The sequence below is a fragment of the Neovison vison genome, chromosome 2 (genome assembly GCF_020171115.1).
Source record: "Neovison vison isolate M4711 chromosome 2, ASM_NN_V1, whole genome shotgun sequence".
NCBI lineage: Eukaryota > Metazoa > Chordata > Mammalia > Carnivora > Mustelidae > Neogale > Neogale vison.
The window spans coordinates 114,416,048-114,428,667 of NC_058092.1; positions in this window are offsets into that span (position 1 = coordinate 114,416,048).

A 12,620-nucleotide genomic window follows, 5' to 3' on the forward strand; every position below is an offset into this window, starting at 1 on the left:
GAACTCCTGTGGCCCGAAGCCGTCACATCTACTCAACCTGGATATTCAGGCATCTCTCCCTAGACCATAGCTCAAATCCCTGCCTATGGGGGAAACTGAAGCCCAGGAGTCCTCCTCCTTCTGAATGACAGGAAACCTGGCTGTTGGGATGGGTGTTCAACCCTCCGAATGGGAACCAGCTGTGTTACCCATGAGGCCACGGTCACTCATGAGAGCCTCCCTGGGCACAAAGAGGTGTTGTGACCCTCAGTCTGAGCATGCTTTCAAACAAGCCCTCTCATTTGCACCACCAGGATCCCACATTGAAGGCCTTGTATGCTTCTAGTCCCAAATAATAACCTTTGGTAGGATATTCCTTTTGGCGGGACACCTGAGGTAGGAATTTGGTAGGATATTCCTTTTGGTGGGACACCTGAGGTTAAAAACAAAAACAAAAACAAAAACAAAACAAAACAAACAAGCAAACAACAACAACAAAAAAACGGACTCCACTATCCCACAAAATGAAACCAAAACTCTTGGGATCGGGCCAAATTCACAGAGAGGAAGACTCGTCCATGGCCCATGAGGCCTCCCCGACATTCCACAGCCATTGCTGCACAAAATCCAGAGGCAAAAGCCTGAGCAAGCGCCTCACACTTGCCCTTTATTTATATCCCGAAGTGTTCTCATGGTCTGTATATCAGGTCTGCCATAACAACGTCCCCAAACCTAAGCCGAGTTTTTGTTTTCAGACTTTTGTCCCCACAGCCCTGGCCCACACACCTTCCAGGCTGGGGCCCCTGGAGCCACACCTCAGGACTCTGCCTGCAGACTCCAAGGGAATTCTGCCCATTCCATTGGCCACAAAAATAAAGATTAAGAAAAACCTCCAAAGACCCCGAGGCCATCCCAATAGTGTAGGTTTCCCGGGACAAACAGGGCGATCTGACAAACAGGGACCATGTTACACAAGCTGAGCAACTACCTCCAATAAGACCTGTAGACTGATGTACCCAGAGAATCATATTGAACCAGACAGGCCCCTAGGCCCTAATTGGATCCATTGCTTTGGTTTCCAGACATCTCTCCTCAGAGTCCTGGTTTCCAATACCAGCATATGGGGGATTCCTGAGGCACTCATCAGAATAAATCTCGTCTCCTCATTGGAAACGTACTCTTTGGAGCTCTGACACAACCTCTGGTTAGGAGAATCCTTCAGCGCCCCATATCCACCGCCCCATTCCAAAGTCTCCATGGACAGCAATGCACAAAACGACCCTTCCTCAGGAGAATCCATTTCAACTCAGCCCCCTCGGTTGCTCCCCCCTGGAGCCAGCAGATCGATCCTCCCTTGTCACTAGGAAAGAATGCGTCATGAGGCCATGGAGGATTTCCCACGCTGGTGCTTGTGAGATGCTCCAAACAGCAAGTTTTCCTTGTACTGGACAGGGTGAGTCTGGTTTGTTGCCTCCAGGGTCCCCATATGGAAAGTTGGGGTAGCAGAGCTCTCCCGTATGGATGCGTGGAAAGCACACTTCCATTGACCATTGCAACTGAGGAACATGGCAGGTTTGATCTCGTGGCTCTGGGGCGAGTTACCAAGTGGCCAGAGTTGACATGGAGTTCCATGCTGTTGGATCATAATGATGGTTTGTATCCAGGGAGACGTTAGAATGTTGGGGTGGTCAGGGGCCATGCAGGATTCTCCTACACTGAGTCTTGGACATAGCTACCAAGAGCAAGCTATCCTACTGGGGACAGGAGGGGTTCTGTTATGTGGCTCACGGACCACATGTTGGAATATAAGTTGGTATTGGAGAAAAGGCCTCTGGGGACAGGCGCCTGAAAATCTAATCTATGGTATCGATGAAGTCCTAGGGACATGTCAGGTACAATCTTCTGACTCAGGGCCTTCGACTTGGATGTCTGTCTGGAGGCAGGTGCTCATGGTGTGCCAGAATGCACATTTAGGTCCAGAGTTTTCCTCGCAATTGAGGTGGGCTCGGGTGCTTTGTACATTGCTCCTAATCTTCAGGGTTTGGGCAACAGTGAAGGACAGAGTTTCCTTTGGGACTTAGGCACAGTCGTCTCGTATGGCTCCAGAGGCCCCTTCCTGGAGGGCTTGTGGGCCAGGGCTTTGGCTAAAGAAATCTTTAAACAGGAACTAGGGTTAGGGTGAGGACCGAGGTGATCACAGGCCCGAAATGTAGGCCCTGAGGGCAGCTCATAGTGTACTGAACTTAAGGTATCTTGGAGGCAGTAGTGCAGGCTCTTCTGTCGGGATTGTATGTCCAGGATGGTTGCAAATAATAGCAGTGCCTTCATGAGGCCTTGGGAGATTCTTCGACTCTAGGGATTCTGCCCAGATTGCGAGAAATCTTAAAATGTGCCTGTGGCTAATGTGCCATGCAAGAATCTGCTAACATGAGGATTTGGCACAGGTCGAAGAGCAAGGTTTTCTTCTGGGGACAGGAGATGTTCTGTTGTTTCTCTCGGGGACCACCTGTTGTATCATAAGTTGATACTTCAGAATAGAACCCTGATGACAGATGCCTGAAAACCTAATCTAGGGTTCCAATGAGGCCCTAGAGGCATATCAGTTTCAATCATCTGACTCAGGATCATTGACTTGGCTGTCTGCCTGGATGTAGGTGATCAGGGATTTTCAGACTGCATATTTGCATCCAGAATAGCCGACAGTATTGGAGTGGGCTCAGGGGCCTTGCAGGTTTCTCATTCTGAGAGGTTTGGGCAACTATGACAGCTACATGTTCCTTGGGGATGGCCAGAACAGTCCTGTGGTGTGGATCCAGAGACCCATATCCTGGAGGGCATGTGAGCCATGGTTTTTGGAGAGAAATATGCAAACACAAACTCGGGATAGGGTTAATGGAATGGAGGTCGCAGGACCAATGCATAGACCTGGAGGGCAGCTCATACGGAACATTAGTTAGCGTGATGGGAAGGCGGTAGCACAGATTTTTCTATCTGGACTATGTGTCCAGATGGCCTCAGAATGCAGGTATAGTCTCATGGGTCCATGCGAGACATTTCTCTCTAAGGATCCTCAGCGTGGGAAATTCTCCATGGCCTCTTGATGCCACCCTTCCATTTGTCATTCATCATAGACACAAACTCCAGTGTGAGCATATACCTGACATCCGCCCCTACTCAGGTGTTAGATATCTAGAATTAGCCACTGCACATTGGAACTGCCTTCCAGCTTCACACTGAATTGAACCATAGCTTGGGTTTACTATACCATCCTCACTCTTCTGGTCCCCAGGGCCTCTTGTTAGGGAATTCTGGAGCCACAACGCAGCATTTTGTCTTCCCTGTCGAAAGAATAAGCGCCTGGTGAGTCTGCCCAGAAACCCCACATGAGGATCAATCTGCTCGACCCTCGAGGAAACCCCGATTTATAGGCTGTCCTAGCCACTAGTGCTGTGTCTGACAGAGCCTGAGCAACGACCTCGAGTCAGCCACCCACAGAGCTGGACCCATATCTACATATGGGATGGGCCATGTCCCTACTTCCTCATCTCTACCCATCCTTAGTATTCAGGCATCTTTCCCCGGACCTTTGTTGGAATCCCTACCAATGGGGGAACCTGAAGCCCAATAGAGAACTCCTCCTTCTCCATGGCACGAAAATGGGCTATTGGGAAGGGTGTCCAACCCTCAAAGTGGGAGCCAGCTGCATGGCCAAGGAGAACATGCCCACTCATGAGGGACGCCCTGGGCACAAACAGGAATAGTGACCCTCAGCATGAGCATGCTCTCAAACAACCCTCTCAGTTACATCACCAGGATCCTGCATTGCAATACTTGTATGCCCCAATGCCCAAATCCTAACATATGGTAGAATTTCCAGGGGCCCAGACCCAGAGCCCGTCCCTGGAATCCCTGTTTTGGGGTACCCCTAAGATGCAAAACAGCATTCATCCCTTCCCCGAAAAAGCCACAAAACTATGGGGAGCCACTAGGATCCTTAGAGAGGAAGAGTGTCCCATGGACCCATGAGACCACACCTGCATACCGAGGCCATCCTGTACACACAATCCGGATAGAAAAGACTGTGCTACCACCTTCCCATCACCCTAATTATAGTTCCAGATGAACTTCCCTCCAGGTCTATGCTTTGGGTCTGCGACCTCCATGCCACTAACCCTAACCCGAATTTGTGTTTTCAGATTTCTCTCCAAAAACCATGGCTCACATGGCCTCCATGATTGGGTCTCTGGAGCCACACCATAGGACTGCGATGCCATCTCCAAGGACACTGTGCCCATCAGAGTTGCCCAAACTTTCCAGATTATGAGAAACCTGCAAGTCCCCTGAGCCCATCCCAATATAGTGGCTGCTCTGGAAGCAGATGCACAGTCTGAAACAACTTGATCACCTACATCCAGACATTCACCCATGTCAATGGTACTGAGTCAGAAGATTGAACCTGAAATGCCCCTAGGAATGCACTGGAACTCTAGATTAGGATTTAAGACATCTGTCCTCAGTGGCCTTTTCTGTAATACCAATTTACGATACAACATGTTGTCCATAGGCCACACAATAGAACATCTCCTGTCCCCAGAAGGACACCGTGATCTTTGACCAGTGCCAAACCCTAAGGGTAGGAGAATCCTGCAAGGCACCTTACCCACCAGCACATTCTAAGATCTCCCTGGTAACAAACCAGCACTGTGACCCATCTGCAAGAGATTCTATGTCAACTCAAGGCCTTGGTCCATCGCCCAGAGCCATCATAACATACCTGTCTTGTTCCTCAGCTGCAAAGGTCAATGGAGGTGTGCTTTCCAGGCATCCATATGGGAAAGCTCTGTTGCCCATACTTTTCACATTGGGGACATTGGAACAAACAAACCAGACTCTACCTATCCAGGAGAAGGACCTTGCTGTTTGGAGCATCTCACAAACCTCGGTATGGGACATCCTCCGTGACCTCTTGATGCCACCCTTCCATTTCTCATTCACCATAGACACAAACTCCAGTGTGAGCAAATATCTGACAGCTGCCCTTACTCAGGTGCTGGATATCTCGAATAATCTGCTGCACATTGGAACTGCCTTCGGCTCCGCACTGAATTGAACCATAGAATGTGTTTACAATTACATCCTCACCCTACTGGTCCCAAGGCCTCTTAATCGGGAATTCTAGAGCCACAATGCAGTATTCTGACTTCCCCATGATAGAAGAAGTGCCTGGTCAATCTGTGCCAAAACCCCACATGAGGATCAATCAGCTCAGACCTCGAGGGAACCCCAGTTTATAGGCTTCCCTGGTAACTAGTGCTTTATTTGACAGAGCCTGAGCCCAGACCTAGTGTCAGCCACCGAGAGAATGGGACCCATATCTAGCATGTGGGACAGGCCATGGCCCTACTCCATCACCTCTACCCATCCTTGGTATTCATGCACCTGTCCCCAGACCTTTGCTGGAATCCCTGCCAATGGGGAAACCTGAAGCCCAATAGAGAACTCCTCCTTCACCATGGCATAAATCCTAGCTTTTGGTATAGGATTCCAACCCTCAAAGTGGGAGCCAGCTGCATGGCCAAGGAGACCATGCCCACTCATGAGGGCCGCGCTGGGCACAAGCAGGCATTGTGACCCTCAGCCTGAACATGATTTCAAACAAACGCTCTCTGTTGCACCTTCAGGATCCCGCATTGCAGTCCTGGAACGCCCCTAGGCCCAAATCCTAACACGTGGTGGGATATTCCAGGGGCCCAGACCCGGATCCTGTCTCTTGAATCCCTGTCCTGGGGCACCCCTAAGATGGAAAACAGCAATCTTCCCTTCCCTGAGAAAGCTACCAAACTATTGGGAGCTTCCAGAAAACTTAGAGAGAAAAAATCTGCCATGGACCCTTGAGACCACTACTGCATTCCAAGGCCATACTGGACACACCATCCAGATACAAAAACCTTTGCTAAAACCTTTGAGTCATCCTATTTACAGTTCCTGACGAGCAGCCTTTTATGTCTATGCATTGGGCCTGCGATCACCTCACTACTAACCCTAATCTGAATTTGTGTTTACAGACTTCGCTCTCAGAACCGTGGCTCACATGCCCTCCGGGATAGAGTCTCTGGAGCCACACCACAGGACTGTGCCTGCCATCCCCAAGGGAACTGTGCCTGTCACAGTTGCCCAAACATTCCAAATTAGGAGGAACCTGCAAGGCCCCTGAGCCCACCCCAATATTGTTGGACGCTCAGGATGCAAATGTGTAGTCTGAATCACCCTGATCACCTGCATCCAGGCAGACAGCCAAATCAATGGTCCTAAGTCAGAAGATTGAAACTGACCTACCCCTAGGGCCTCACTGGAACCCTAGATTAGGTGTTCAGGCATCTGGCCTCAGAGGTCTGTTCTGGAATACCAACTTATGATACAACTGGTGGTCTCTGAGCCACACCCCAAAACATCTCCAGTACCCAGAAGGAAACCGTGATCTTTGACCTTTGCAAACCCTCCAGGTAGGAGAATCATGCATGGCACATTAGACACCACCACATTCTAAGATCTCCTTGGTAAAAAGCCAGCATTGTGTCCCATCTGCAAGAGATTCCATGTCAACTCAAAGCCTTGGTACTTTTCCCCAGAGCATTCAGAATGATCCTATTATGTTCCTCAACTTCAATGGTCAAAGGAGGTGTGCTTTACAGGCATCCATGCGGGAGAGCTCTGCTACCCAAATTTTCCACATGGGGGACCTGAGTCAAACAACCCAGACTCCAACTGTCCAGAAGAAGGAAATCTTGTTGTTTGGAGAATCTCACAAGTCTCAGCGTGGGAAATCCTCCATGGCTTCTTGATGCAACCCCTCCATTTGTCGATCATTATAGACACAAACTCCAGTGTGAGCAAACATCTGATTCTGCCTTACTCAGGTGCTTGATATCTTGATTAAGCTGCTGTACATTGGAACTGCCCTCTGCTAGGCACTGTATTGAACCATAGCTCCTGTTTACAATTCCATCCTCACCTGAATGGTCCTGAAGCCCTCTTGATAGGGAATTCTGGAGCCACAATGCAGCATTCTGCCTTCCCCATCGAATGAAGAAGTGCCTGGTGTGTCTGTCCAGAAACCCCACATGAAGATCAATCTGCTCAGCCCTTGAGGGAACCCCGATTTATAGGTTGCCCTGACCACTAGTGCTGTGTCTGACAGAGCCTGAGACCCGACCTAGTGTCAGCCACACAGAGAGTGGACCCCATATCTAGCATGGAGGACCAGCCATTTCCCAAGTCCGTCATCTCTACCCACCCTTGGTATTCAGGCACCTGTCCCCAGACCTTTGCTGGAATCCCTGCCAATGGGGGAATCTGAAGCACAATAAACTCCTTCCAAATGGCAAAAAACTTCGCTGTTGGGATGGGTGTCCAACCCTCAAAGTGAGAGCCAGCTGCAAGGCCAATGAGACCATGTCCACCCCTGTGGGCCACCTTGGGCACAAACATGCATTGTGACCCCCAGCCTGAGCATGCTTTCAAACAATCCCACTCAGTTGCACCACCAGGATCCCGCATTACATGCCTGGTATGCCCCTAGGCCTAAAATATAACCCTTGGCGAGATTTTCCAGGGGCCCAGACCCAGAACCCGTCTCTGGAATCCCTGTTTTGGGGCACCCCTAAGATGGAAAACATTACTCTTCCCTTCCTCTAAAAAGCCACCAAACTATGGGGAGCTGCCAGGATCCTTAGAGAGGAACAGTCTCCCATGGACCCATGAGACCACATCTGCATTTGGAGGCCATCCTGGACACACAATCCATATAGAAAAGCCTGTGCTACCAACTTCCATTTACCCTAATTACAGTTCCTTATGAAACCATAGCTTGGGATTACAATTCCATCCTCATCCTCCTGATCCACAACACCTTTTGATAGGGAATCTGGAGCCACAATGCCGCATTTAGCCTTCCCCTTAGAAAGAAAATGGGCCTGGTGAGTCTGCCCCAGAAACTCCACATGAGGATCAATCTGCTTGGAGCTCGAGGGAACCCCAATTTATAGGCTGGCCTGGACACTAGTGCTGTGTCTGACAGACCTTGAGCCCCGACCTTGTGTCAGCCACCCAGAAAGAGGGGCCCATATCCAGCATGTGAGACCGGCCATGTACCAGAGCCGTCATCTCTACCCATTCTTGGTATTCAGGCATCTGTCCCCAGACCTTTACTGGATCCCTACCAATGGGGGAACCTGAAGCACAAGAGAGAACACCTACTTCCCCATGGCAGGAAACCTGCTGTTGGTACAGGTGTCCATCACTCAAAGTGGGAGCCAGATGCAAGACCAATGAGACCACACCCACTCCGGAGGGCCGCACAGGGCACAAACAGGAATTATAACCCTCAGCCCAAGTATAAATTCAACAAGCCCTCTCAGTTGCACTACCAGGATCCTGCATTGCAGTCCTGGTAGACCCCTGGACCCAAATCCTAAACCTTGGTGGGATTTTCCAGGCGCCCAGACAAGAGCCCGTCTCTGCAATCCCTGTTATGGGACATGGTTAAGATGGTAAACAGCACTCTTCCCTTCCCTGAAAAAGCCACCAAACTATGGGGGGAAGCCAGGATCCTTAGAGAGGAAAAGACTACCATGGACCCATTAGACCACACCTGCATTCTGAGGCCATCCTGGACACACAATTCACATAGAAAAGCCTGTGCTACAGTCTTTCAGTCACCCTAATTACAGTTCCTGACGAGCTGCCCTCCAGGTCTATGCATTGGTCTTGCGATCACCTCGCCACTAAACCTAAACCGAATTTGTGCTTGCAGACTTCTCCCCCAAACCATGGCTCACATGCCCTCCAATGGGGTCTATAGAACCACACCACAGGACTGTGTCTGCCATCACAAGGAAACTGTGCCCGTCACAGGTGCCCAAACCTTCCAGATTATGAGAAACCTGCAAGGCCCCTGAGCCAACCCCGATACTGGCGGCCACTCTGGACAAAAATGCACAGTATGAAACAACCTGATCACCACTGGACTATGGGTCCAACTCTGTTCCACTGGACTATGGGTCTGTTTTTATTGCAGTCCCATGCTGTCTTGGTGATCACAGCTTTGTAGTAACCCTTGAAACCAGGCAACATGATGCTCCCACTTATGTTTTTCTTTTCAGCATTTCCTTAGCAATACGGGGTCTCTTCTGATACCACACCAATTTTTGGCTTGTGTTTGCTCCAGCTGTTTGAAAGATATCAGTGGAATTTTTATCAGAATGGCATTAAAAGGATATATTGCTCTAGGCTGGACTGGATCCATGGGACAGGGCCAAGGAGGGGACCACCGCAGGCCTAGGAGATGGAGGCATCGTCCTTGCCGGTTCCGCTTCAGTGGCCTATGGATTCGTCGGGTTGGCCTAGAAGTCCCAATCTGCAGGAACAGAGTCAATGAGGCTTTAGACTTACAGAGGCTTTTAGAGCTTCCTTAGGGGTCTGTGGTATGCTCGGCAGTACCGATTCATGTCACTGGACAGCGTGGTGAGTTGTGGTTCCCAGAGCTCATTAGGGTGCAATGCTGCTTGCCCCCAGCTGGGGCAGCGGCGAGCTGCCTTTGGCAACACACCAGAAGAGCTGACTGTGCAGCTTGCTGGTTCTGAGAGCAGTGGTGAGGGGCTGCAGGAAATGTGAGGTATGGCTGCTTGTTGTTCCTGGAGAGAGTGTTGAGATGAAGCCTCTGTTACCCCATACTCAGGAATGGTGGTAAGAATTGCAGGAGTCAGGCCCCCACTCAGTCAGCATGGTAACCTGTTGCCCCATGTTGAAGGGAATGTGCTGTCAGGATCGTTCAGGAGGGCCCTCCCGTTAGGGGACTGAAGATGGGGGAACCCAATTCAACCCATGGTGCCTTTGGAACCGAGGGGTGGAGTGTCTGTTTGGAAGAGTCTATTTGCTTCTCCAAAAAGGACAAGGGCTTGGGCCGGCTTGAGAAAGAAGTGGATGACCACTTAAGAAACAAGCATGTGTCTCTTCTTCTTCCAGGAATCGGAGCAGGTGTGTAGGCTTTAGGTGGGAGGTGCCTCCATATCCGCACCTGACAACCCTTCTTTGCACTGGCTCCACAAGACCTAAAGTCTGGAAATCAGCGTCTGAATCCATCCTGCAGCTTGTCCCAGAAAGTCGGCATTCAGAGAAAACAGCAGGCCAGTGGGGCACAGTGGCACATCCATGCCAAAACGGGAGGTCAAAGTTCTCTTTCATCCCAAACCTCCTGGGTCTTCTCTCACCTCCAGTGGAGCCAAAAAGTCCCACGAATGTAGCTGTCAGCCATGGAGGTGGGTGCTAGTCTTCCTGAGTTTCCTTGCAGGGAGCACTTGGCAGTGGATCTCATTTTCTCTGCTTCTTTCTGGCTCCCAGACGTATTTGGAACATCTCTTTCCTATGCAATCCCTTGGATTCAAAAAGGAAGATAAGATGGACTCGGTGTGTGTTTGGGATGTAGACAGCATTCCTTTTTCGAAAAAGGTTGATTCCATGGGTCTTAGGCTGTGGTGGAATGACCGGCATCTAGAGGGTGGTGGCTGTTTGTGGTCAGATAGAGGCTTGGAGGATGGCATCTCCTTTGTCCAACGGGATGGATCCTAATGGATTTGTCTTTTGTATCCAAAGAGTTCTTATGAGGGCAGAGGGAACATTCGAAAGGATTCCAAGGAGCCTTGTAGGATTGAAAAGGGCAGCTTGACTTTCTACTTTCACTCAGTGGACCCTCTAGAGGGTTGGCCATGGCATCCTTTCTCTGAGGTAACATGGGTGGTGAAGTCAGAAGGAGAGTCTTTGGGAGTTCCCCTGGATAGAGGCATTCTGATGGCTTCCCAGGGCATGGCATCAGGAACCCTGGGGTGATTTTCTGGGGCTGCTTGCCAGACGCTGTCTGAGTCACGTTATCCCCCAGGTTACTGTTTCCTTCTTAGAAAATTGCTGGCAGGGTAGGCTCTGCATCAGGAGGAACGCTCCTGCACTGTCGGTGGGCATGCGTGTTCTTGCAGCCCCTCTGGAAAAGAGCACGGTGGTTCCTCTGAATGCTAAAAACAGAACAACCCTAGGAAACAGCAGTTGCCCTCCTAAAAATTTCCTAAGGGCACAGAAATGTACAAAAATTGGGGTACAAGCACTGTGATATGGACACCAGCATTATCAACCATAGCGAAACGATAGAGTGCATCCCAATGTCCATTCACTGATGAGCAATATATATGTATATATGAATGTAGACATCTAATCTCCCACATCTTCTCACTGGAATAGGAGCCAGGTTCAGAAAGAATGTAATCTTAACATTTGCTAGGATGTGGATGGATCTAGAGTGGATTTAGCTAAGCCATATAAGTAAGAAATGACCAATAGCCTAACATTTGCCATCTATGGAATTTCAGAAAGAAAAGATGAACATAGTGGGTGGAGAAAGAAAAGTCAGTGAGGAAAGACACTCCAACATAGAGCACCAATGGAAGTTAGCTAGAGAGCAGGGGTGTGTATGGGAAGGATTCAATGGGTGATAGCTCTTAGGGAGGGCAGTCGTTGTGATGAGCTCTGGGTGTTCTGTGCAGGCGAGGAATCCTAAACTCCTACCCCTGAAGCCTCGGAATGAACACTGCATGGAAAGGAATTGGAATAGAAGTAAAGGAAGGGAAGAAGAAGACCGTGTTCTACTTCATGAAGACGGAGGTAAAAATGGAGTGATTTTTGCTCTCTTGTCGTCTTGATGATCATTAACAAACATACTGTGTTAAGATCCACTAAATTGTGTATGCATAAGGCGCCCTCAGGAAGCTTCCAGGAAGTTTCAGCTGTCAGAGCATGTCCATGTTCCATGGATATGTTCCTTGCAGTTCACCCAGGTACAAAGGTAAGTGGAGAGAAATAAGGAATAAGAGGAAAGGAGGTGTGAAGCAGTCAAGAGGTAGCCTTCCCCATTTGTCAAGGAAGCCTTGGGCCAATGTCCATTGAGAAGAAGGAGAGGGAAACCAGAGTTTTTAGCAGGCAGGTCTGCCTAGAGCTGACAGGGGTCCCTGAAGAGAGCTGAGGTAGGGGTGTTTCATATCCGAACTGCTGATCTGGAGGTTGGATCCACGAGGAGCCGGGATGAGGATGGTGGTCAGGTGGTGCATCATGCTCCGGGGGGCAGCAGAACGTGGGTGAGGACTCATAGGGACACGCCATTTTCCACTGGCTTTGATGGCCCTGTTCAGCTCCAAACAGACTGGTGACCTGTTAGGGGGCCGGCAGACTTCTACGGTGTGACTTCCGGTTTCCCAAGCGAGAGAGATTGCGAGAAAGGCCCCTGTCGAAGGAACCTTGAAAACATGACTTAGGGTTAGGGTGATGGACATGGGGAATGGCTACACTGATCTGCCAGTGCCGAGATGGCTCCCTTCAGGGTTGACTTCAGGAAATGGATCCTGCAGTTTGGCAGAATCTGGGTTTGTTGGCAGGGACAACAACAAGGGTAGAATTGGTTTACAAGAGAGACCAAACTGGTTCTGCTCCATCTCGGGATCAACATGGAGAGGACGCTCCTGGGAACTGGCTGGAATTGAAGGGCCCTGAGGACCAACGTGACGCCAGTGGACAAGATCACTTAAAAATCAGGGCAGTTGGCG